General features: G+C 39.1%; 1 non-coding gene across 1 annotated transcript; it reads right to left on the bottom strand.

Moving 5' to 3' along the window:
- Positions 1-1,117: 1,117 nt before the first annotated feature.
- LOC115030775 (small nucleolar RNA SNORA17) lies at positions 1,118-1,252 on the bottom strand. Its single transcript, XR_003836366.1, has one exon. It is a non-coding gene; the product is annotated as a small nucleolar RNA SNORA17 (small nucleolar RNA).
- Positions 1,253-24,742: the final 23,490 nt, after the last annotated feature.

The following is a 24,742-nucleotide window of genomic DNA, read 5'->3' as shown; positions in this document are numbered from 1 at the left end:
ACTGGTCTGGAGAGAGGCCTCTGGTTTCTTCTGCTCTATCAATACTGGAACCTCACTAGAACTCCTCTCAGATATCCTGTTGTTACCCTGTGTCATGGAGATCCTGTAGCTTTCATTCTATAGGACCAGCACCTTCCTACACTCCAGCAGTTCATTGATGGTGTAGATGTTGAGGTGGGTCAATTCAAAGCCCTGTATCTGGGTCTGAGAAGTATATGTGCTGGTCAGCCTGATGCTTCTACTCCCAAACCCTTGTAGCTGGCTCAAAGCAACCCCTGCGACCAAAGCCAGTTCTACCCTGCTTTTTAGGCAAGGTGCTGAGCCTGCTCTCCCAAGTGCTGTAGCAGGTGATAAACAAGACAAGCTCTCTTGCTCTCATGATCTCAGGGCCAGCTCTCCAGACTGCTGTAGGTGACAAAGGCTAAGGGTGAGGGAAGGCATCTCACCCTGCTCACTCTGGCACAGCAGACAAGTTGCTAGACAGCTCCCCCATGCTCTGACTCAAAGCCTGATCTTCTACAACTCCTGCAATGTTCAGGCCCACTCTCCAGAGTACTGCACCTGATGAAGGGTGCAGTCAGCTCTCCTGCTCTCATGTACCCCACGGACAGCTATCCCTGGATGCCTAGGCAGAGCATAGAACCAGTTCTTCACAACATTCAGACATCAAAATGTTCCTAGGCAGTATCCCAGACCGGAGACATCTGCCTGGCCTTTTGTGGTAACAGACCCTTGCTGCTGCAGGGCCTTGGATCCAGATGTGGTCCACAGTGGCAGCACAGGCCAGGACCCCACAGTGGTCCCAGCTGGCATCACCTGCTATTCACATCAGGCTGTTCCTCACTGTACTTGAGTCTTCAGTTCTGCCTCTCTTCAATAAGCCCACATCCTTCTGTTTCTCTTTCTCTTTTATTTCTCCACTAGTTACTTGCTTCTCATAGTGGCTCCCAGGGTCACTCAGTGTCTAAGGATATCGCAGGAGTGGACTCAAGAATTCTATGACTCCCTCCTGCATTATAGCTCCAGGCAGGGATCTTGAATATAGTGTGACACCCCCCCCCCATCTTCCATCTGCATAGAACTAGACAGATAGTCATAAGGCTAGCTTTTTTCAGGGAGTGTTAGGCTGCTAATCATTCAGATATTCATAAACTAGAATGCCAAACATAGACATATCTTCTCCTCTCTCCCCTCTGCCACCTACTGACACACATGACACAGCAGCCACATCTGCAATGCCTCTCAGAGCAAGACAGTCTTAGTCATATACGTACAGATAACTGTAGCTACCACTCCTTATTAATGAAGCCTCTCTTCACAGAAAAGGAAGACCATAACTGAAAACAATGCAGAGGTCAACAGGTCTTAGGGAGCCAAGCTCCAAACCCCAATAGACAAATCTACATCCCAGTCACTAAGTCTACGGCTTAGGGAACATTGAGAGGAGACAGCAAAAAGATTGTAAGAGCCAGGAAATCAAGGTATTTGCTTTTTAATGGTCTCTTCTAGAAAATGCTACATACACAAGAGCAGAACAATGGCACTATCAGTGGGCATGTTAATGAGAAAGAAGGAAATTTTCACAGAGCCTAGAGAAGGAGCTACAGGCAGCTAGTGACTGCTAGATTAAGGAGACCCAGTCTTCCCAGGGATGAGTCCCTTTATTGGCTGTCTAATGAAGGGTGGTCAGCCTTGAAATGGTATATACACACAAACAACACAAACTGACTCAGCTCACATACACTTGTAAAAACACATAACAATGGTAATCAAGAAGCCGTCAACTCACAAGTGGGGTAAATCTGAAGGAGGCTAGCTGGGAAGGTCTAAAGGAAAGGAAGGGGAGAGTGGTGTAATTCTATTTCAATCACAAATGAATTATTAAGAAATTGTATCTTTAACCTAGGCCTGTTGGTACAGACCTATAACCTCAGCTACTGAAGGGACTGAGACATGCCTGAGATATAGAATGAGTTCAAGGCCTGCTGTGTAACTAGAAGACTCTATTTCAAAATTTAAGGAAACTGAAGGAAGGGCCACCCAGAGACTGTCCCACCTGGGGATCCATCCCATATACAATCAGCAAACCCAGACACTTTTGTGGATGCCAACAACTGTTTACTGACAGGAACCTGATATAGTCTTGGGAGAGGCTCCACCAGTGCCTGACAAATACAGAGGTGGATGCTCGCAGCCATCCATTGGACGGAGCACAGGGTCCCCAATGAAGGAGCTAAGAAAGGACACAAGGACCTGAGGGGGTTAGCAGCTTCATAGGAGGAGCAACAATATGAACTAACCAGTACCCACAGAGCTCCCAGGGACTAAATCACCAACCAAAGAGTACTCATGGTGGGACTCATGGCTCTAACTGCATATGTAGCAGAGGATGGCCTAGTCGGTCATCAATGGGAGGAGAAGTCCTTGGTCCTGTGAAGACTCTATGTCCCAGTATAGGGGAATGACAGGGCCAGGAAATGGGTGTGGGTAGGTTGTGGGCAGGGGGAGAGAGCAGGCAATTGGGGGGGGGGGTGGTTGGAGGGGAAATCAGGAAAGGGGACAACATTTGAAATGTAAATAAAGTAAATATCTAATAAAAAAAGAAAGAAAGAAGAAGAAAGTCTGGAGCCTAGACCCATGGTCAAGCACTTTCCTGGCATATAGAAGTTCATGGGTTTAATTCCCAGTTCCATACACTAAACATTAAACAATGACATGTCTATATAATTTCTTTCCTTACATTTTGTCTTAAGCATTTGGGAAAAGCCAATCTACTTCTTAATATTTGGGTAGACAAATTTCTTCAGCTAGACATCTGATTCCAAGGTCTAGCTTCCATAAGACACAATGAAAATTCTGGCAAGTTTTGTCACTTTACAATAAGGTTCCAATAAACTATTTCCAAACTTCTATATGAAGTCTCACCAAGAGGGCCTTCTACATCTATATACCTCCCACCACGCTGCGTTCACACTTCTACCGGTAGCAGAGCAGTGACTGTACAGCAGCAGACAAGTAGCAAATTTGTCTTAATCCATTCAGACTTTAGTCTATTCACAAAATGGCCCAATCATCATACCCTGAGTGACAAACAATATGAATACAGTTCTGGTTGCTAATCCAAGAACAATGTTCTTCAGGGTTGGTACCAGACCCAGACTCATGGTCCTGTCCATAGATGTTGCCTTCTTGCTGTGCCCCTGTGGTTGGAGAAAAAAAACAATTTCTGGGATTTCCTTATAAAGGCAGTTCTTGATCTGTGAGTGCCACCCCAGGCCATCTTGGGGGTGGGGAGGGGAGGGCGATCCTTTCAAAGGGATTGTCTAAGATCCTCAGAAAACACAAATATTTACATTATGCTTCATAATATTAGCAAAATTACAGTTAAGAGGAAGCAATAAAAATAATTTTTTTTAGTTGTGATTCAGCACAACATGAGGAACTGTATGAAAGGGTCTCAACATTAGGAAGGTTGAGAACAAGAGTCTTAAGGCTACTAACCTCCTCCAGGCGGGGAAAACACTATTGATCCTACCACTTTCCAAAATCTTCACCTGCTAACAGTATTGCTATAATGGCTGGGGTTTCATTTGTATATGCTTGGAGGAAAAGCATAATAAATCACTCTGACCATGATAAGTGGAATTTTGCTGTAGTATTCATATATTCCAAAGAATTTATGAGCTTTATTTAAGAAACAAAGACACAAAGACACTATACTCTAATACATCAGTATTCAAATTAGCTACTATGTGAGGGTAATTATGAACGTCTTCAGGATTTTGAGAGACAAGAAGTAGGTTACTTAATCTAAATACTTCATTTTCCCATTCTGTGCCTTCTTAATTCGTTTAAAATTATGATATCAAAAAAGAGAGAAAATATTATTTGGTTAAAAGCTTAAAAGTGACTATTCTAGATGAAAAGAGGGGATGTATAGAAATTATTAGTTCCCAAGAGAAAGACTTCACAGCAGTGGCAGAATTTATGATTTCAATAAACAATTTGTCACACTGTCCTTTAATAGCTGCAAAATATGCTCCTTATGTATCTGAAGATAAAAATGGGAAACGAACACCAGGATTCCTTTCAGGATGCTTTCATGGTCCACCTGCTTTATTTCTTGGGTTTCTTGCTTGTCATAACACAATTATATTTCTATTATTCTTTATGTTTATGAGTGATAAACACCCAAATGCTTTATCTAGAAGGTCACCACCCTGCACTGAACCTCACTCTGACTGTGTCTAGGTGATTGAAAGATACCGAATGAATAGAGGCCAGGCAGCAGTGAGAGGTTTCATTCCTGCATCTGCTTTCATAGAAAATCCCCTGGCTCTGGCTTAGGGCTGCTCAAAGAGAATGAAGATAGACTCGGGGTCACATCTGCCTCCAGATCTGTTCCTGATGTTCTATAAAGGGCTAAAGAGCATGTTCTTGAAGTCACCAATAGATCTGTCCTTCCTTTGCTTGTAGGAAGAGATTACAGCACAATCTATCTTCACAGAACAGTCTTTGAGGGAGGGCCCTCGAAGCGCTTGCTCTCCAACCTCAGCTTCTACAACTTTCTAATCTCCTCTACAATATGGGTCTATTAGGTCATGCTGCACCTTCCCACTCTCAGTTTTCCATCTAATAGTGTTTGCCTCTGAGATTCTGGCTTTTAGCCTAAGAACTAATTAATATAAAGCAGAAATTCCCAACTTAAATCTTCTTAGAATAATTTAAAATTCTGTCTCTATTTTGTGTATAGGCTTTACAAAGCACTTCACAGTGTCCCTTTATTTAAATACCAGGGTTTAAAGCCAGAACTTCATCTGCTCTGAAGTGAGTTTAATCTTAGAAAACATTGGAGATGGTTCAGGTATCCCTTTAGTTAGAAATTAAAGGAGATTAGTCGGGAAGAGTAGGGAATAAGGTGACCAAGGTCCCATAATGGAGTAAGAAGAGGAAGGAAAAGAAGAAGGAGGGGGAAAGGTGAGGAAGAGGAAGAAGAGGAAGAATAGGAAGAAGAAGAATAGGAGGAGGAGGTGGTGGTGGAAGACAGTTATATTCAAGTTTCAGGTCAAGAGACTCTAAGAGAAATGCATCTAAAAGGGGGACACCCTCCACTCCTTTAGTTTCACTTCCTGTTTGCCTTGACTAAGGAACTTTGAAAGCATCAATTTTGAAAAGGCACCTCCTTTCAGAAACCTCATTTTGTTTCATATTATTTATTTTTGTGCCAGTCATAACTGCAGACCATTCCCTTCAGATGCACCATTCAAATGAATGATTTTGTTTAAATTAAGAGCATACCAAAGCAGTATTCTATTTCTAGACTGTTATTTGTGAAATTATGCCACTGATGTGGATAAGGAAGTGAACTACATTTCAGATAGATAGATAGATGATAGATAGATAGATAGATAGATAGATAGATAGATAGATAGATAGATAGATAGATAGATAGATAAACAGGCAGGGAGGGAGGCAGATGGACAGACAGATAGATAGGAGAAAGATACAAGATTAATTCACATGATTATGAAAGTTGAGAAACCAAATACTTTTTGATACACAAAGTAGCAGCCCTAGGAAATGAGCAGTAGTTCAAATCCAAATTCAAATCTCTGGAAAACAGAAGAGCTGATGGCATAAGATCAGCCTTGATTCTAAATGCCTAAAACTAGCCATGCCAAGTTTGCAAGTAGAAGATACATGTCTAAACTCATCAAGAGAAAGGCAATTTGTTCTTCTGCCACCATTGTCCTATTAAGGTTCTCAACAAATTGGATGAGGCTCATTCATAGAGGTTTGTCTCCTCTATACTCAGTCTATCAATCCAAATGCCAGTTCCTTCCATAAATACTCTAATGATACATCCATATACAGTTCGTGTCAGCAATCCTTAGCCTAGTCGAGTTAATATAAAAATATCCAACCCTAAGATAGTTAGAACTTGCCTTGACTCTGGCTATAGTATGTTAAACAAAACACACAACCAATTATCATAAGACTTCAACGAGTAACAAACGGGAATATTTGTCTGTCAAGAAGCTGTCAATAAGTTTTTCTGAACCCCTCAAGGGATAGTCTTATCAAACTTATCTGTTTGATGATCTTAAATAAATTCATCAGCAAGTAAGAACACAGAGACAATTTCTTTAGTCATATGACAGCTTTCTCTGACCAGATCATCAGAAGATCTCTATGCAAGAATTTCTTATTCCTAGCAGACATTTGATATTTGAAAACAAAACAAATTATAGCTCTAACTCAAGGACATACCTTTTCAACTCATTGCAGCCAGAAAGTCTCTGGATAAGAAGCCCCAGGGATCTTCATTTCTAGTATTCCCTGAGAATCTAGACAGGAAATACCAGGGTCAGCATCAGCCTTAGCTCCTGAAACTACAAATCTTATGAGATTCATGAGGATTTTTGACTGGGTCTATTTGCAAAAGATCACCACCATAACTACTGGTCCAGGAAAGCTAAATTTCTTAGATAGTACCTTATGAAGATCAGCATTGCCTCAATAGAGAGGCACTTGGTTGTGTAAGCAAAGAAGGGCAAGATGAGGGAATAATATTTATAAGGTTTATAGGATGGGATGACTTTAGGCAGGTCTTGCAAGAGAGAGGGTAGTTAAGATTCTGCCCATCTGATGAAAGAGTAAACTTGGATTGGTGGCACAGTGAGAAGGAACCTTGAAAGGGGTCTTGATCCCTAGGCTGTCAGTCTGGATAAGTAATCTGCCAGATTCAAGTCTTATCTCTAAGGAGCAGGTATTTCCTGAAGCAAGGAGCTAACTTGCTGTGTCAAATCACCATTGTTTAACACAGAAGTTGAAAAGCAAGAATTGCTTGGCACAGAAGACTGAAGTTTCCATCTCAACATTCATTTGCATAGAAAAGAGTTTTAAACAGCTCATATTTCAAGATACTTTATTAATAAATGTCTTAGGCTACCTATAACCCAATCTGAAACTTATTCCTTTTGCATTGTTATTAAAAAAGGATTGAAAGTCTAGGAAGTGGCCAAAACAATCGCTGAAGCTCTTTAACAATACTAACAAAGGTAAGAAAAAGAAGGTAATTCACTTATGCTTAAGAGCATGTTATAACGGCCTCTTTTATATTGGAGGCTCAAAGATAAGAAAATGATTGTATTCAATTGACAACCGTACTTCTTTTGTATTGTTTGATTTGGAAAGTGAGCTTCAAAATCTCTGTTCATATGGGAGAATGTGTGTGTATCTGGGTGTGTGTGTATCTGGGTGTGTGCTATGTCCATCATGTAGAAACATATCCAGTACAAAAACCCAACTACTTTTCTGAAGGTGTGGCTGGGATGAATGGTCATGTGTACAGGTTCTGAGGCAACCCTTTGTAGTGTGGATATGTATGGAGAGTCCTTAGTCTCAAAGATTCATAGCAGAAGGGAATTCACACCACCATGTCAATGAGTAATCATAAGAAAAAATAAGATATTGGAATCCCAGAGGGAAAAGTGATTTTCCCTCCATGGGACTGGGAACACTGGCATGTGGACCAACCTCTTAAAGAATTTGTAAAAATAAAATGTCCTCGCACAATATGACCTGAACGAATATAGTTTGATAACTAGTGCACTGAGAAAAGATAGTGGGAAAATATTGAATATATTTGTATTATGTAATTAAACTACTCACTTTCGGCAAAAACAGATTACTTTGCATGTATAACAAAAAGCCCTACAACTGATAACATATCATCATCTAAAATCTGAGCTGAGGTATTTCAGGCAGTGTTTATAGTACAATATACAGCACAGTGTTTATGTTGTATGTTCAGAACCAAAACCTCAGTGAGATATACCATGGGCAAACCCTTCCAGAAATGCTTCGGATTCCTTGTTTGACTGAAAGTTAATTTTTTTTGTAATGTAGTCAGAAACCATCACCTGCTGCCAAACTTTCCATGATGCCTATCTGCATCACAGAGTGGTACCTCACAGGTTAAGATACTGGATATGGATCCTGTAGATCTCCCATTTAAAATCTGGTTGATGTGTTTCTCTCCATAACACAGGAAATTGTGGGCTTTGCTCAGTTTCACATAAAGATTTTACTGTAAAACTAACTAATGATGTTCTGGAATGCCCTAGTTAGAGTTTCTATTGCTACAATGAAGCATCAAGGCTTGCTCAGCCTGCTTCCTTATAGAACCCAGGGCCACCAGAGCCCAGGGATGACACCAGCCAAAATGGGCTGAGCCCTCCATCATGAATCACTAATTAATAAAATCCTCCAAAGGCTACAGGTCTGCCTGCAATGGAGGCATGTGTCAATCTTATGTGGGCATTTTCTTAATCAAGGTTCCCTCCTTTCAGATGACTTAGCATGTGACAAGTTGACATAAAACTATGCAGCACTTGGGGTATCCACCACAGAAGATTGCTAGGACATGAATTTAAGATAATGGAAAGTCTTTATTAACTGGCTGACAACTATACTAGGTGTTTAGGATCCTAGGGTACCCCCAAGCCTTTCTTGGGGTGAGGTTTTAAACACAAACAAACATGTTCTGGGTTGCCATACTTCAGCTATGGAGAACAGTTAGTCAGAAGCAGAACTTTGTAAGACAACAAGCAATGTTAGTACATTCAGAGACTTTCATAAATGATGGGCTTTATGGCTTAGGTCCTTATTTTAATTTTGGTTGATGCTACTGTCTATATGATGAGTTTTATGGCCTGAATGGTATTTCCATCATGACGTCCGTTGTGCTAAGGTCTGGGAGCCCATTACAATGACAGGTATTGAAAGATGTGAATACCCAGAATGCTGCCCTTCAGAGCCCTTCCCAAACCTCTGAAGAAATAGTCAAGACCACTGTATAATTGGATCCCTCAAGGCTTCATATCCCAAATCTTGAGCTTACTATATTTCTTTTCTGTTTCCATAGAATTTTCGGCCTTTTCCAAAGTGCTTATCTCAGTTTATTTTATAAGTTAAAGCACCCTACTTTATCTTTCCTCTCTGTAAGTTGATTGTAGCATTTAGCCTACTGAAGGCATTCAGTAAATGAATTATCCAAAGGCTTTCTCTGCTTCTAGCCAGATGCCAGTATAAAAAGATACCTCTATCAAAGGCTAAGGCCAGCTGTCTAGGATGAGCTCACACAGTACCCACTTACTCACTAAATTATCTTGTGAAAGTCATTTGAACATGTCAATCCTCAACTTCTTGTACATAAAATGGGGCTGAACATATCGAGTACCTTACAAGTTGTGGTGAAGATAAAATCACTGGGTATAAATCGAGTACTTAAAAGTGTTAAGTGCCTGGCTAGCATCTAATAAATGGCAGTTCTACCTACCCCCCCCCAAAAAAAAAGCTTCCTGCCATTCTCTTCCTTAAATGGGAGAAAACAGAGCAAATGTAAACAGTACTATTCAATATTTCTTCTCATGCAACAGTAATGAACTTTAGTTTATGGCAAATTTGTGATTAACTTGGCACTAGACTCGTTCCTAATTGAGCACACATACATAAATCGTGACGTTAGCTGCTTGTCTGTTGTGTAACTAGGGAGTATGTATATATTGCCAGTCTGTGCCACTTGGCAGCTAAAACTTTTAATTTAATTTATTTAAAATGGGAGAGAGGCAGTACATGTGAGATGCGTACTGTGTAAATATGCTTAAGTCTCTTCCCATATGTTTTGTTCAAAATGTTTTACACTGCTAAGCAAAAAGAGGAAACGGATCTGATTATCCATCACTCCTCTGCTCTAAATGTGTCGAGATGGGTCCCACAAAGGAGGAAAGGGTTTAAAGTAACAGAGTGTCCCTTCATAAGAAAAGGAATGAACAAAGGGAGTGACAGAGCTTTGAAAGTTATCAAAAGAATAAATAATCATAAAATGAAGCTTATTAGGAGTCTTAGAAAAGCAAATCAATTCATGGAACATCTACTAAAAATGATTTTCTTAAAAAGTGAATATTCAGAGCTGGCAGAAATGTAAAGGACGCAAATTCCTATATAATACTGCAGTGAAAGCAATTTTATCTCACTCTGAGAAATGGAAATAGATATGAAGAGCCTTTGAAAAATACCATCTCATATACACTTGAAATTTATTTCTCAGAAATAATAGGAAGAAATAAACAAAAAGTTATAATAATACTTCTGTACATTTTTATATATTTCCTATAGTAAAATAGTAGAATGAACCTAACATTTAGCTACATCAACTTGTGGTAATGCACACAATGATATATGTGAAACAGAGGCAAATATAAAACTCATGTCTGTACTCATTCTATTATAGAAAAGGTGATGTGGGAGCCAGTATCCACCATTATCCTTAAAGGAGAGACTGTAGTGCCCTACAGGTACTTGAGCCCTTCTGTAAATAATATACTATTTGAATGTAATCTATGTCCATCTTCCTGTATGCCTTGAATCACTGGTTCTCAACCTTCCTAGTGTTGCCATCCTTTAAGACAGTTCCTCATGTTATAGTGACCCTCAACCATAAAATTATTTTCGTTGTTATTTCATAACTGGAAATTTTCTACTGTTATGAATCATAATGTAAATGCCTGATGTAGGATTTCTGATATAGGACCCCTGTGAAAGGGTCGTTCAATCCCAAAGGGATTGCGACCCACAGGTTGAGAACCACTGCCTTACTTCTAGACTTCTTCTAGTACATGTGTGTGCTATGCAGAATTTTATCTTAAGGTTACATTTAGAGAATGATGCCCAGATAGCATCTGTGCATTTTCAATGAAGGTATTTTGTTGTTATCAAGGTGGTTTTATTTCAGTTCCAAGATTATAATTTAATTACATTTTCTTCTTCCCTTTCCTCCCTCCAAATATTCCCATATACCCTCTCCACTCTTCTTCCAATTCATTGACTCTTTTTCACTAATTGTCATTGCATATGTATATGTTTACGTATGTAAATATATTCTCTTAAATATAATCCGTTCAGTCCATGTAATGCTAGCTATACATGTGTTTTCAGAGCAAGTACATTTTTTAAACAAATCCAACCCATGGTTGGTTGAATCTGAGAAAAAAAATAGCCTGTAACTATGAGGAAGGAGTATGTGTATATGTATGTGTAAAACTGACAATTATATACAACATATGTGTGTGACGTTGGAAAGGAAATATTGAAAATATTTACAATGAATAGCACATAGTTGTTAGGGTAAAAGATGTAATTTTATTGCTGCTGTTGTTGTTGCTAATGTCTTTTTCTATATTTATAAATATTTTACCATAGACATGCCTGAGTTCCTAATCAGAAAAATAATCCCATTAAAGTTATTAAGAACAAACCCTTGACATCGCATAATAAGATTCTCAAGACTCAACACAATGTACTTGACTAGAACATGAGCCACCAATCAACATGGAAATGGTGAGAACCACAGTGTAGAATTTAACAAAAGTTTCTACTTTCCAACAGTGCAAAAGCTTTAGTGACTTGGAAGAAGAACTGATCTTGGTTTGGGACTAGAACTTTGCTCTGTATAATTTATCTATTGGTTTTGAGTGCTCAGAGTTCTAGTTCCAGTGGCCCAAACAGTGCCAAACCAGTACATAGTCTCGCCACAATAAACACTTGCTAAAAAAGTAACAAATGTAATAATGATGATTCTAGTTGATTAAATTAGGGCACCATATTTTAGGAACTTCATCTATGATTAAGAAAGTTTCCATCAATGGACCATTACCTAAAGCAAATTGTTGAGTCCCTAGATAGACAATCCATCAAGAGTCATGTTACAATATACAGGCAGGCAAGTCTATCACAAACACTAGACAAGACACAAGACACTTGTCATAAAGTCCATCTTGCTCACACTCGGATTAGAGCTGGATTATGTATACCACTGATGCTGGTGGACATGTCACATAAGATGTCCTATAGGATAGAAGGAAAACTTTTAGGTACCTTCAGGAAAATCATTCATGTCAAATACTCTGTTCTTATAGAGGATCGATTCTGATATTCCATTTTGTCTGTGTGTGGTAACAAAACAGAATAGCAAAGTTAGGCTTCAGTTTGATTCACATTTATTTTCTCAAGCATTAAAGCCAAATATGTATTTCTTAACATCCTTGAATTGAGCCTTTGATTAATATTCTCAGTAAGAATATATTCTATTTATTTATCATCATCTCGTGTGTCAAAATACTTTCATATGAAGTATCTTAGCTGGTTCTCACAACCACCAAGGGACATGCTGTAAGCAGCTTTCCCCCAAGGCAATGGTGTCCCACACAGTCTACTAGATCTAGCTTATATCAGCAGCTTTCCTCCAAGGCAATAGTGCCCCACACAGCATACTAGAACTAACTCATACCAGTCAGCTAAAGCAAACTGTAATTGTTTTAGAAATTTTGCAAGATGATTGTTGACCACAGGTAATATTTAAAATGACTTTATAAAACTATATATAATAAGCTAGGTGGTTTGTGATGAAGTGAAACTAAAATGGTGATCATAATACTTGAGACTCTTCACCTCTTCATTATTTTTGTCCTGTCTGTCTCCTCAGTTTCTTTATGTTCTTTTTTACTGGGTATTTATTTCATTTACATTTCCAATGCTATCCCAAATTCCCCTACACGCTCCCCCACCCACCCACTCCCACTTCTTGGCCCTGGCGATCCCCTGTACTTAGGCATATAAAGTTTGCACAACCAATGGGCCTCTCTTTCCACTGATGGCTGACTAGGCCATCTTCTGATTCATATGCAGCTAGAGACACGAGCTCTGGGGGTACTGGTTAGTTCATATTGTTGTTCTACCTATAGGGTTGCAGTTCCCTTTAGCTCCTTGGGTACTTTCTCTAGCTCCTCCATTGGGGGCCCTGTGATCCATCCAATAGCTGACTGTGAGCATCCACTTCTGTGTTTGCTAGGCCCCAACATAATCTCACAAGAGACAGCTCCATCTGGGTCCTTTCAGCAAAATCTTGCTAGTGTATGCAGTGGTGTCAGCGTTTGGAGGCTAATTATGGGATGGATCCCCAGATATGATAGTCTCTAGATGGTCCATCCTTTCGTCACAGCTCCAAACTTTGTCGCTGTAACTACTTCCATGGGTGTTTTGTTCCCAATTCTAAGAAGGGGCAAAGTGTTCACACTTTGGTCTTTGTTCTTCTTGAGTTTCATGTGTTTAGCAAATTGTATCTTATATCTTGGGTATCCTAAGTTTCTGGGCTAATATCCACTTATCAGTGAGTACATGTCATGTGAGTTCTTTTGTGATTGAGTTACCTCACTCAGGATGATGCCCTCCAGGTCCAACCATTTGCCTAGGAATTTCATAAATTCACTCTTTTTAATAGCTGAGTAGTACTCCATTGTGTAAATGTACCACATTTTCTGTATCCATTCCTCTGTTGAGGGGCATCTGGGTAATTTCCAGCTGCTGGCTATTATAAATAAGGCTGCTATGAACATAGTGGAGCATGTGTCCATCTTACCGGTTGGAACATCTTCTGGATATATGCCCATGAGAGGTATTTGCTGGATCCTCCAGTAGTACTATGTCCAATTTTCTGAGGAACCGCCAGACTGATTTCCAGAGTGGTTGTAAAAGCTTGTAATCCCACCAAAAATGGAGGAGTGTTCCTCTTTCTCCACATCCTCGCCAGCATCTGCTGTCACCTGAATTTTTTATCTCAGCCATTCTGACTGGTGTGAGGTGGACTTTCAGGGTTGTTTTGATTTGCATTTCCCTGATGATTAAGGATGTTGAATATTTTTTCAGGTGCTTCTCAGCCATTTGGTATTCCTCAGGTGAGAATTCTTTGTACAGCTCTGAGCCCCATTTTTAATGGGGTTATTTGATTTTCTGGAGTCTACCTTCTTGAGTTTTTATATATATATATATATATATATATATATATATATATATATATATATATTAGATATTAGTCCCCTATCTGATTGAGGATAGATAAATATCCTTTCCCAATCTGTTGGTGGTCTTTTTGTCTTATTGACGTTGTCTTTTGCCTTGCAGAAGCTTTGCAATTTTATGAGGTCCCATTTGTCAATTCTCGATCTTACAGCACAAGTCATTGCTGTTCTATTCAGGAATTTTTCCCCTGTACCCATATCTTCGAGGATTTTCCTGACTTTCTCCTCTATAAGTTTCAGTGTCTCTGGTTTTATGTGGAGTTCCTTAATCCACTTAGATTTGACCTTAGTACAAGGAGATAGGAATGGATCAATTCACATTCTTCTACATGATAACTGCCAGTTGTGCCAGCACCATTTGTTGAAAATGCTGTCTTTTTTCCACTGGATGGTTTTAGCTCCCTTGTCAAAGATCAAGTGACCATAGGTGTGTGGGTTCATCTCTGGGTCTTCAATTCTATTCCATTGGTCTACTTGTCTGTCGCTATACCAGTACCATGCAGTTTTTTATCACAATTGCTCTGTAGTACAGCTTGCGGTCAGGCATGGTGATTCCACCAGAGGTTCTTTTATCCTTGAGAAGAGTTTTTGCTATCCTAGGTTTTTTGTTATTCCAGATGAATCTGCCGATTGCCCCTTCTAATTCATTGAAGAATTGAGTTAGAATTTTGATGGGGATTGCATTGTATCTGTAAATTGCTTTTGGCAAGATAGCCATTTTTACTATATTGACCCTACAATCCATGAGCATGGGAGATCTTTCCATCTTCTGAGATCTTCTTTAAGATAGAGAACTTCAGACCAATTTCCCTTATGAATATCGATACAAAAATCCTCAATAAAGTTCTTGCTAACCGAATCTAAGAACACATCAAAACATTCATCCATCCTGACCAAGTAGGTTTTATCCCAGGGATGCAGGGATGGTTCAATATACAGAAATCCATCAACGTATTCCAGTATATAAACAAACTCAAAGACAAAAATCACATGATCATCTTGTTAGATGTGGAGAAAGCATTTGAGAAAATCCAACACCCATTCATGATAAAAGTCTTGGAAAGATCAGGAATTCAAGGCCCATACCTAAACATGATAAAAGCAATCTACAGCAAACCAGTAGCCAACATCAAAGTAAATGGTGAGAAGCTGGAAGCAATCCCTCTAAAATCAGGGACTAGACAAGGCTGCCCACTCTCTTCCTACCTATTCAACATTGTACTTGAAGTCCTAGCCAGAGCAATTAGACAACAAAAGGAGATCAAGGGGATGCAAATTAGAAAGGAAGAAGTCAAAATATCACTTTTTGCAGATGATATTATAGTATATATAAGTGACCCTAAAAATTCCACCAGAGAACTCCTAAGCCTGATAAACAGCTTCAGTGAAGTAGCTGGATATAAAATTAACTCAAACAAGTCAATTGCCTTTCTCTACACAAAGGATAAACAGGCTGAAAAAGAAATTAGGGAAACAACACCCTTCTCAATAGTCACAAATAATATAAAATACCTTGGCATGACTCTAACTAAGGAAGTGAAAGATCTGTATGATAAGAACTTCAATTCTTCATTATTTTATTACGTTTTACTGTTATACATGCTCATGACTCTCTACCCACTGTGCCTTTGCAGTGGGAAAACTTCCTAATACCTTACCAACTACATGCATAATGACATTGCATTTGCAGCTTGAAGTCAGCCCTGATAGGAGTATTTATATAACTAAAATTAGCAAACATCAAAAATCAAGACTTGATTTATTGTTCTTTTGACTGTGTGGATGAAAGTATATGCTAGAAAGATGTTACCAATGATGATGAAACTTCAGTGTGTATCTATGCTTGTAACCATTCAGTGTAAATGAAAAAAAGAAAAAAAGAGAGAAAATATCCTGTTTTAATGTTAAAGCTGTCATTACATTTGTGAATGCATTCATGCTATTGATGAGGTGTGATCCTAACATACACTTTTATTGTTTCATTTTGTCATAAGCATTGGCACAAATGCTCATACAACTCAGGTTTTCTTTTTTTCTTTCTTTCTTTCTTTTTTTTTTTTTGTAATTTCAAATAGATTCTCCTCCCATACAATACATCCCAATCAGTTTTCCCTCTCTGCACTTGCCTCAGATTCCCTCTCCACCTCCCCTTTCCTCCAAGAAATGACACCTAATCAGGACAAAATAAGATAGAATAAGTCAAGACAAAAGCCTGGGCAAGGCAACCCAATAGGAAAAAAAGAGACCCAAGAGCAGTCAAAAGAGTCAAAAACATACCCACTCCTCCCACTGTTAAGAGTCCCACAGAAACAGCAAGGTGACAGCCATAACATATATGCAGAGAAGATGCTATAGATCCATGCAGGCCCTATGCTACTTTGGTCTCTGTGAGCCCAAGTGAGCCCAGTTCAATTGACTTGGTGAGCCATATTATCCTGCTGTCCTCCATCTCCTCTGCCTCCTACTATCCTACAATCTTCCCTGCCCATCCTTTACAAGATTTCCTGATCTCCAAAGGGAGAAACCTTACAGAGACCTCCAATTTAAACTGTCTCTTCAAATAATGTCTGGCTGTGGGTCTCTGCACCTGTTCCCATCTGCAGTCAGAAGAAGCCCCTTGGGTGATGACTGGAGAAGGCACCAATCTATAAGTATAACAGATATCATTAGGAATTCCTTGCCAATCATGTTATGTTCTACCCTAGGTCTCTGGCCTATCCAGACTCTGGTTCCTAGACATTCAAGCTATAAGTAAATTGTTTATAAGTGAGTACATGCTATATTTGTCTTTCTGGGTCTGGGTTACCTACTCAGGATGATTTTTATTTTGAGATTTATTGCTCTGAAAATTTCATGATGTCATCTTTTTCTACAATTGAGTAGTACTCCACCGTATCTATGTACCACATTTTCTTTTACCGTTCTTCAGTTGAAGGATATCTAGGTTGTTTCCAGTTTCTCGCTATTATGAATAAAGCTGTTATGAGTGTAGTTGTGCTAACTGCTTTCCCCTTCCTTCTCCTGGAAGTATATCTAGAGAAAGATTTTATTATAGTGTATAGAAGAATTCAAAGGACTTTGTGGAGAAAGTCAAGAAAATCATATAGAATAAAAATGAAAACACTACCAGTAAAGAAAATTTAATAATATCTAAAATGAAAACAGATGGAAATTCTTGGGTCAATAACATAACTAAAGGTGGGGGTGGGGAGCATATCGAGGATGGGTCAGAGACCTCGGATAGAGGAGGCTCTCAAGAATCAAGGGGGTAACCTTAGCTAAGACTCACAGCCATGGGGATATGGCATCTGAAGAGGTCACCTTCTGTAGCTAGGCCAGAACCCCAGTGGAGCAATAGGGACATCAATGTAGCCACAAAATTGTGACCCAAAATGTATCCTGGCTACAAGAAATGGTAGGGACCAGAGATAGAGCAGAGAATCAGGAGATGGTCAAGCAATAATTGGTCCAACTAGAGACCCATCCCATAGGCAAGCACAAATCCCTGACACTATTAATGATACTCTGCTTTGCTTACAAACAGGAGTCTAGCAAGGCTGCCCTCTGACTCACACAAACATTGGGTGGAACTTGGGAACTCTTAAGGAAGATTTGAGGGAAGGTTTGGGGGTCCCAAAGGGGATAAGATTAACCCTCAACAGAGTCAATTAACCTGAACCCTCAGGAGCTCTCAGAGACTGAATCACCAACCAAAGAGTATACACAGGCTAGACCTAGTCTCCACCCCCAACACCCAACACCCAAACCCCAAACCCCAAACCCCAAACCCCCACACATATGTAGCAGATGTACAGGTAGGCCTTCATATGGGTCCCAAACAACTGGGGTAGAGACTATACCTAAAACTGTTCCATGTCTGTGGAACTCATTCCCCTAACTTTACTATCTTGTTTGTCCTCAGTGGGAGAAGAGCCTAGCTCTGGAGATACATGATGTGCCAGGGTTGGAGGATACTCAAGGTAGACCTCTCTCAGAAGAGATGGGGAAGGGGGATGGGAAGAGAGACTCTTGGGAGAGCGAGGTCAGGGACAGTGATCAGGATTTAAAGTGAATAAAAACTGTAAAAATAAATCAGCTTAATAAACTAATATAGCTGAAATGAAATTTGATGGAAGGTCTCAAAGACATATTTGAATAGACTGAAGAAAGAATCGGTGAAGTTGAAAACAGGATAATACGAATTTTCATTCTTTCTGTGTTCTGAAGAACACAACAAAATATTTTTTTTAAAAAAGTCAGCAAACTGAGGAACCTTGGGAAAACTAGCAAGGACTGTTTTGATCTGTGGAATTTCAAGAAGAGTAAAAAACTGGATCAAAGAGAATATCTCAGAAATAATGGGTGTTACCTTTCAAAATCTGATGAAATATGAATATACTCATCCAATAAACTGAACAAAAACTACTTAATACACACTTAAAGATGCACACACTGAGATACACTATCATTAATAATAAATAGTTTAAAATTCTTAAGTACATAAATTTCTGGAAGTATATTCTCTTCTTGTGGATTATGATTTAATATGTCATGGATAAGAACTCCTGAACAGAAGTTGTATGTCTACAAAGAAGGATTGACTGATTTGAACTGCTGTGGCATGGAGAGGTTGGAAGGTTGCATGCCCAGAGTCTAGTCATTTCTGAGCTGGCTTTAGCCCTCTGAGATGTCCTTGGTCAACTCTAAACCCAAACTAACATGCTGTAACTAATACATAAAAACCTTTGGGAATCTGTTAAATGAGCAAATCTCCAGCTTCCATCAACCAAAAGCTAAGAATGATATCAGGTAGCATCTTGGGATGATAGAAAATCTTCCTTCATCTTGTTGTAACTACCCTTCTAATGTATGCAACAATGTGTTGTAAACTAGCTTTGATTTGATTTTTTGACTTCCTTTGTTCTGTAGAACTAAAAAGCATTCATGAAACTGCTTCCACATTGGAACATGGAGTTTTTGAGGTACTCTATATCTATGTTTCCAGGCTGTTGTCACTCCAATTTGGTTCTAGAAGAAAGTATATTTTATTCCCTTTATGGCGAAAGCTATATGGGTTGATTTGTTTGTTTTTTCCATCAGTGATGGTATGCCTATAGTTTCCAAAGTGATGTACAAATTCAATACCATCACTATAACAATCCTTGTATGGCTTTATAGAAACAGAAAATGGAAGCTTAAAGTTGATGTGGAATCTCAAGGGATCCTGAATAGGTGAAATGACCTTGAAAAAGAGCAAAGCTGAAGTACACACATGATGTTCCTGACCTCATGATGAAGGTACAGTAATCAAGACAAACTGGTGCAGGGGAGGCTATGGAAAGGGTACAGACCAATGGCATAGAAGAAAACAGCCCAGAAATAGATATTTGCAAAGGTAATTTTTTAAAAGTGGCACCAAGGCCATCTGTCACTATGCAACTTGACTGTATTATTTCTCCTAGGAATGTACAATGTTTGTCAGGATCTCTCCAGAGATAGTTAACTGGGGAGGAATACATATTCTATACACTTAACATCATAGACCTGTATTGTTTAGATGTTATGTTGCGTGTCATACATGTGTTAATACCATCTCATGGACTGGGGGAGGAGGGTCTCTGCGTAGTTTAGGCAATGAAGGGAAAATCCAGTGGAACTCCTGTTCCTTATTTGTTTCCTGTCTTGCTGTGTTTTGAAAAATAGCTGCATTGTATCCTCCCTACCATGATGGACAGACACTTGAAGATGAGAACACAAATAAACCCTTCTTCTAGCACCTCAGAATTTTGTAAACAGTGAAGAAAAGTAACTCACACACCATTCAGGGAAGGAGTAGCTTCTCTGAGCAATAACAGTAGGAAAATTATATTCTTATGCAAGAGAATGAGTTCTGTACCTGACCTAATCCAGATACAAAAAGTAGCTCAAAATGAAGCAAAGACCTAATTTTAAAGCCTACAGTTAACTTAAAAAGAAAACTCTCTTAAAAGCAGGCAGAAAATCTTTTTTAAAAAATGCAATAATAATATATGTTTACTATAATACAAAAGTACAAGAAATAAAAGACAAAGCAATCAAATTGTGCTTCACAAGATCTACCAAGAGTAACAGACAAGTCACAGGATGGAAGAAAGTATTTGAATGTCAGGGGATTAACATCCATAACATTAGAAAAATTGTAAAACTCAATATATAAAGCAAACACTATAATCTAAAAGTCAGTACATGTGTTCAAAATATATTTTTCCAAAGATCTAAAAATTACCAGTAAGTATCTGAAAAACTGCTCAACATGAATAGTCACTATGGAAATGTAAACAACTGTGAGATACAAGCTCCACCTATTATTGTGCATCCTATCAAATATATATATATATATTTGAATGTTGCAGAAGATGTGGAGAAAGGAGACTTCTTTAACTGAAGGCATGAAGATAAAATATAGTCATTCTTCAAAGCAGTTTCAACAGTTGCTGAAAAACTAAAAATGTGTCATTACATCGTAGAGTAGTTCCACTCCTGGGTGTACACGCAATGGAATTGAAAAGCAGAATCACAAAGAGAAATCTGCACATTTGTGTTTAAAGAAACATTAGCAGGTATAACATATAACTCTTTTTGGATCAACAGAAAATCACAAATGTGACATGGACACACAATAAGATATTATTCAACATTAAAAGGGAGTGCAGTTGATATGTAGTCACACTTGAGACAAGCAGAGAAATAGTTTCATGAAGTTATGCCACTGCCAAGTGACAAATGTTATATGATTGCACCTGTATAAAGTATTACAGAGTCAGAACATAGAATTAATGGTGTCTTCTGGCAGGGTTGGGGTGAGAGTATGGGTGGTAGGGCAGAGAATGAGAAGTCATTGTTTAATAGAAATAGTTTCAGTTTTACATGTTGAAAGTTATGAAAATGAAAGATCATATTACATTATAAATGGACTTCATGCTATATACTTGTGTGGTTTGCAGGCCCATAGGAGGAACAACAATATGAACCAACCAGTACCCCCAGAGCTCTCAAGTACTAAACCACCAACCAAAGAGTACCCATGGCTCCAGCCACATATGTAGCAGAGGATGGCCTTGTGGGACATCAATGAGAGGAGAGGCCTTTGGTCCTGTGAAGGCTCGATGCCCCAGTGTAGGGGAAAGCCAGGACAGGGAAGCAGGAGTGGGAGGGTTAGTGAGCGGGGACAGGGGGACTTTTAAAGAGGAAATGAGGAAAGGGAATAATATTTGAAATGTAAATAAAGAAAATATCTAATAAAATATTTTTTAAATGTTACATTTTATGTCATACATATATTTAAATTATTTATAAGTTGACATGTAAATATTAGTAAATATGATTCATCATGGTATCTTCATACAAATGTATCTTTCTTCTTTGTTTCATTCCTCTCCTCCTAACTACCCTTCCCCATACCTGTTTCTCACTGCCTATTCATTCTTCTCCCTCCAGTTAGTGCCAAGTTCTGCTTTGATGTTCACGTATTCCACTCTCTACCCCCCAACTCCAGTAAGGATTCTTCCTTTCCTCTCATGAGCTACTTTCTAGTTTCATGACCCCTTCCCCAAACACACACAAAATGATACATACCTGACTATCATAATGATTGAATAAAGATCATACTGTTAATTTTAATGACCATACTACATCTTGAAAACATTGTGGTCAACAGAGCAAAGCAATGCACATTAGTGACAATATTTAATGTTCAGTCATGTTTGAAAACATACTCAGATTTGGAAACACAAGTGTGACACAGTGTGCCCATCACTGCCCGTGATACTCATGGAGTCGAGCAGTTTGCTCAAGGTCTCAGAGAGAGAAGACAACTTCGTACCTCAAGATGCTTGCCCACTTCTTACACCCAGCCACAATTACTGTCTTTCCAAATTAAATCCTTGAGCCTGAATGAACCGACTTCCTGCCTCTCAAATCTACACATGCCTATTGCCCTTCACTTCACACTAGTGACATATAACCCCTCTAAGAACCAAGGGCATGGCTTCCTAGGCCATCAGTGAGGGAAGAATTGCTCATGTCCACACTGTGTTACTGTTAATGGAGCTTGACCATCAGGCAACAAGGAGGGACAGTAGACAAGGCAATCAATTTTTATTCCTTCTATTGGTTTTTAAATTTCATTTTGTAACACTGAGTTTGTTTTAGTATTTTTATTAACTCTTGAGAATTTGATGCAATATATTTTGATCATATTCACCTTCCACAACTCTTCCCAGAACCATCCCCAACAAGCCTTCTACCCAACAAGCCTTGCATGCTCCGGCCTTGAATTTCTACCCCTGGTGGCATCTCAGTTCTATGCCTTGTGGCACACTGAGTTTCAAACATTCTCTACTCAAACTTCCACACAAAGTGCTGGCATGTGAGACCATTCCAGTGAGTTATGAGCACACAGTAGAGATACATCAGGCTGAAATGTGAGAGCTGTCTTTAACAACTGGATCCCAAATATTAAGAAACCTCACCAAAGTTTTCCAAGCACAATTTTTCTTAACCTGGCTTATACTTCCTATAAAAGACTCTACTATCTTCCAAGTATCTATTTCCTAGATAATCTGAAATTTATCTATTGAGGCTGGATAGATGGCAACACAGATAAGAGTGCCGGCAGCTCTTGCAGAGCTTGGCTCCTAACATCAACATCATGTGGTTCACAGTTGCCTATAACTCAAGCTTCAAAAGATATGACACCATTGTCTGACCTTTGTAGTCACATGGAAGCACATGTGCACATCAATCCACAATCTCTCTCTCTCTCTCTCTCTCTCTCTCTCTCTCTCTCTCTCTCTCTCTCTCTTTCACTCTCTCTCTCTCTCTCTCTCTCTCTCTCTGTGAGAGAGAGATTAAGGGGACTGGAGAGTTGGCTCAGTGGTTAAGAACATTTGTTGCTCTTAAAGACCCAGGTTCAGTCCATAGCAGCCACATGGTAGCTTACAATCATCCCTTACTACAGTTTCAGGAGCTATCACTCCCTCTTCTGAGCTCCTCAGGCATCAGGTGTGCACATGTTACACATATATAGCTTGTAGCTTCATTTCTCCAATCTCTGCCTTCATGATCACATTGTCTCTTCTTCTTAAACCTCTCTGTATCTTTCCTCCTATAACATATATGAAGACATTTAAGACTCACCCAGAAAAGGTCTTTTTCTCCAGGAAGTTAAATTAGCCCCATCCTGTTCCCTAAAAGACAGTATTCAGGGATCTCAGGCATAGGATGTGGATACATACATCATTTGGATTGTACTGAACATCACTGAACCAGAAAAAAATAATTTTATCTCATAGTCTCATATCAATCACCTGAGGAACAGGGAGAGTTTTCTGTACTAGTTAATTCGGGATATTTTTTGAAGTCTGATGCTCTTCGTGACAGTATAATTAGGTAGACATTTATTCGAACAAACTGGAAAAATCAAGCACAAGAGAAAAAGATTAAACAATGCAAGAAATTATCCTGTTATTCATCCCCTAAAACATCAGGGTCCCATCAGTGCTCCCAGGCACAGCAGCCACAGCCAGGCCTTTGAGATGCAGAGTAAGTGTTTTGAAGTGTTCCTGGTTAGGAGGGAGTTTCTAATTTTAAAGCAAAATCTTTTTCAAAAATAACCGCGTATGATTCGCCTTCCTCTTTATAGTGATTTTTTTTTCTTTACACAAAAGATTTTGGCTTCATTTCTGCCTTTTTGAAACAAAAATGAAGGAAGTCGGTGTGAAGGGAAGGAGGAGGCAGGCTCTGTGAAGCGGCAGCCAGGGTGTGGCTGATCTGAGGGTGGCTGCTAGTATTACATTGTCTAAGATCCCAGGGAGAATTCAGCTGTGATCATGTACTCTCTGCTCTTCATCTGCAGTGTGTACAAAAGAAAGACTTATCATTTGCATATTGGAATTCCACGTGCATTTTTATGCATTTGTGAGTGTCTTCCATTTTCCTTCTCCAATTTGCTTTATAAAAATAGACCCCCTTCCTTGAGCTAAGGGTGGGAAAAAAATCCTTGCACAAAATAATCTGATGTGTTTATATTTGAGTTTCTAAATATAATTCATACCATGTTCATCTATCATGGGCTCATTTATCATTTATTCTTTGTAGTGTGGTTACAATTACAACATTCTGGAAGAAAGGCAGCTTTTCTGACTCCTAAATGCCCCTGGGTCTTTCATGGCTCGCTGAGCAGTTATAAATGAAATACATTTAACTCAATGGGTTGGAGATTCCCGCAATGCAATTTCAGTTTACAGGTAAAGCTGGTTATCAGTACAAGCTGATAAACTGTGCTGGCAGAGTCATTTACAAGGAACTGCTTCTATTTTTCGGCGCTCTTTATATTAACTCATAATTCCATAATACAGTTTGTAATTTACGTTTCTCATATTACCAAGATGGCTGTGACTTCACCCTTTCCTAACTCCTGGGACTCAAGTGACAGCAAGTTTTGTTTTGAAACATGGAGGTGCTATTGTCCCTTCTGTTGTTGCCATATAACTGACCCACTGCATATTCACTGAGAGTGGCCCTAAGTGCCCTGCACCGGGCAGACAGCCATTATGAGCATCCTCCTGCATCTCCTTTTAAGTACCTACAGTTGTCGGTCCCGGGAGACCTGGAAAGCATTATATAGGCACACTGGAGGCACTTTCCTCTTTGTAAAAGGGCTATCATTTTCTTCAAGTAGTTAACCAACTTCTTTTTTTTCTGCATTTTTACAAATCGATAAAATTTTAGGTGTTTATTGTATATATCATGATGTTGAATATATATTATAGAAAAGAAGACAA

The sequence above is a fragment of the Mus caroli genome, unplaced genomic scaffold (genome assembly GCF_978045245.1).
Source record: "Mus caroli unplaced genomic scaffold, Mus_caroli_1 scaffold_3, whole genome shotgun sequence".
NCBI classification, from domain to species: domain Eukaryota; kingdom Metazoa; phylum Chordata; class Mammalia; order Rodentia; family Muridae; genus Mus; species Mus caroli.
This window is presented reverse-complemented; position numbering and strand designations above follow the sequence as displayed.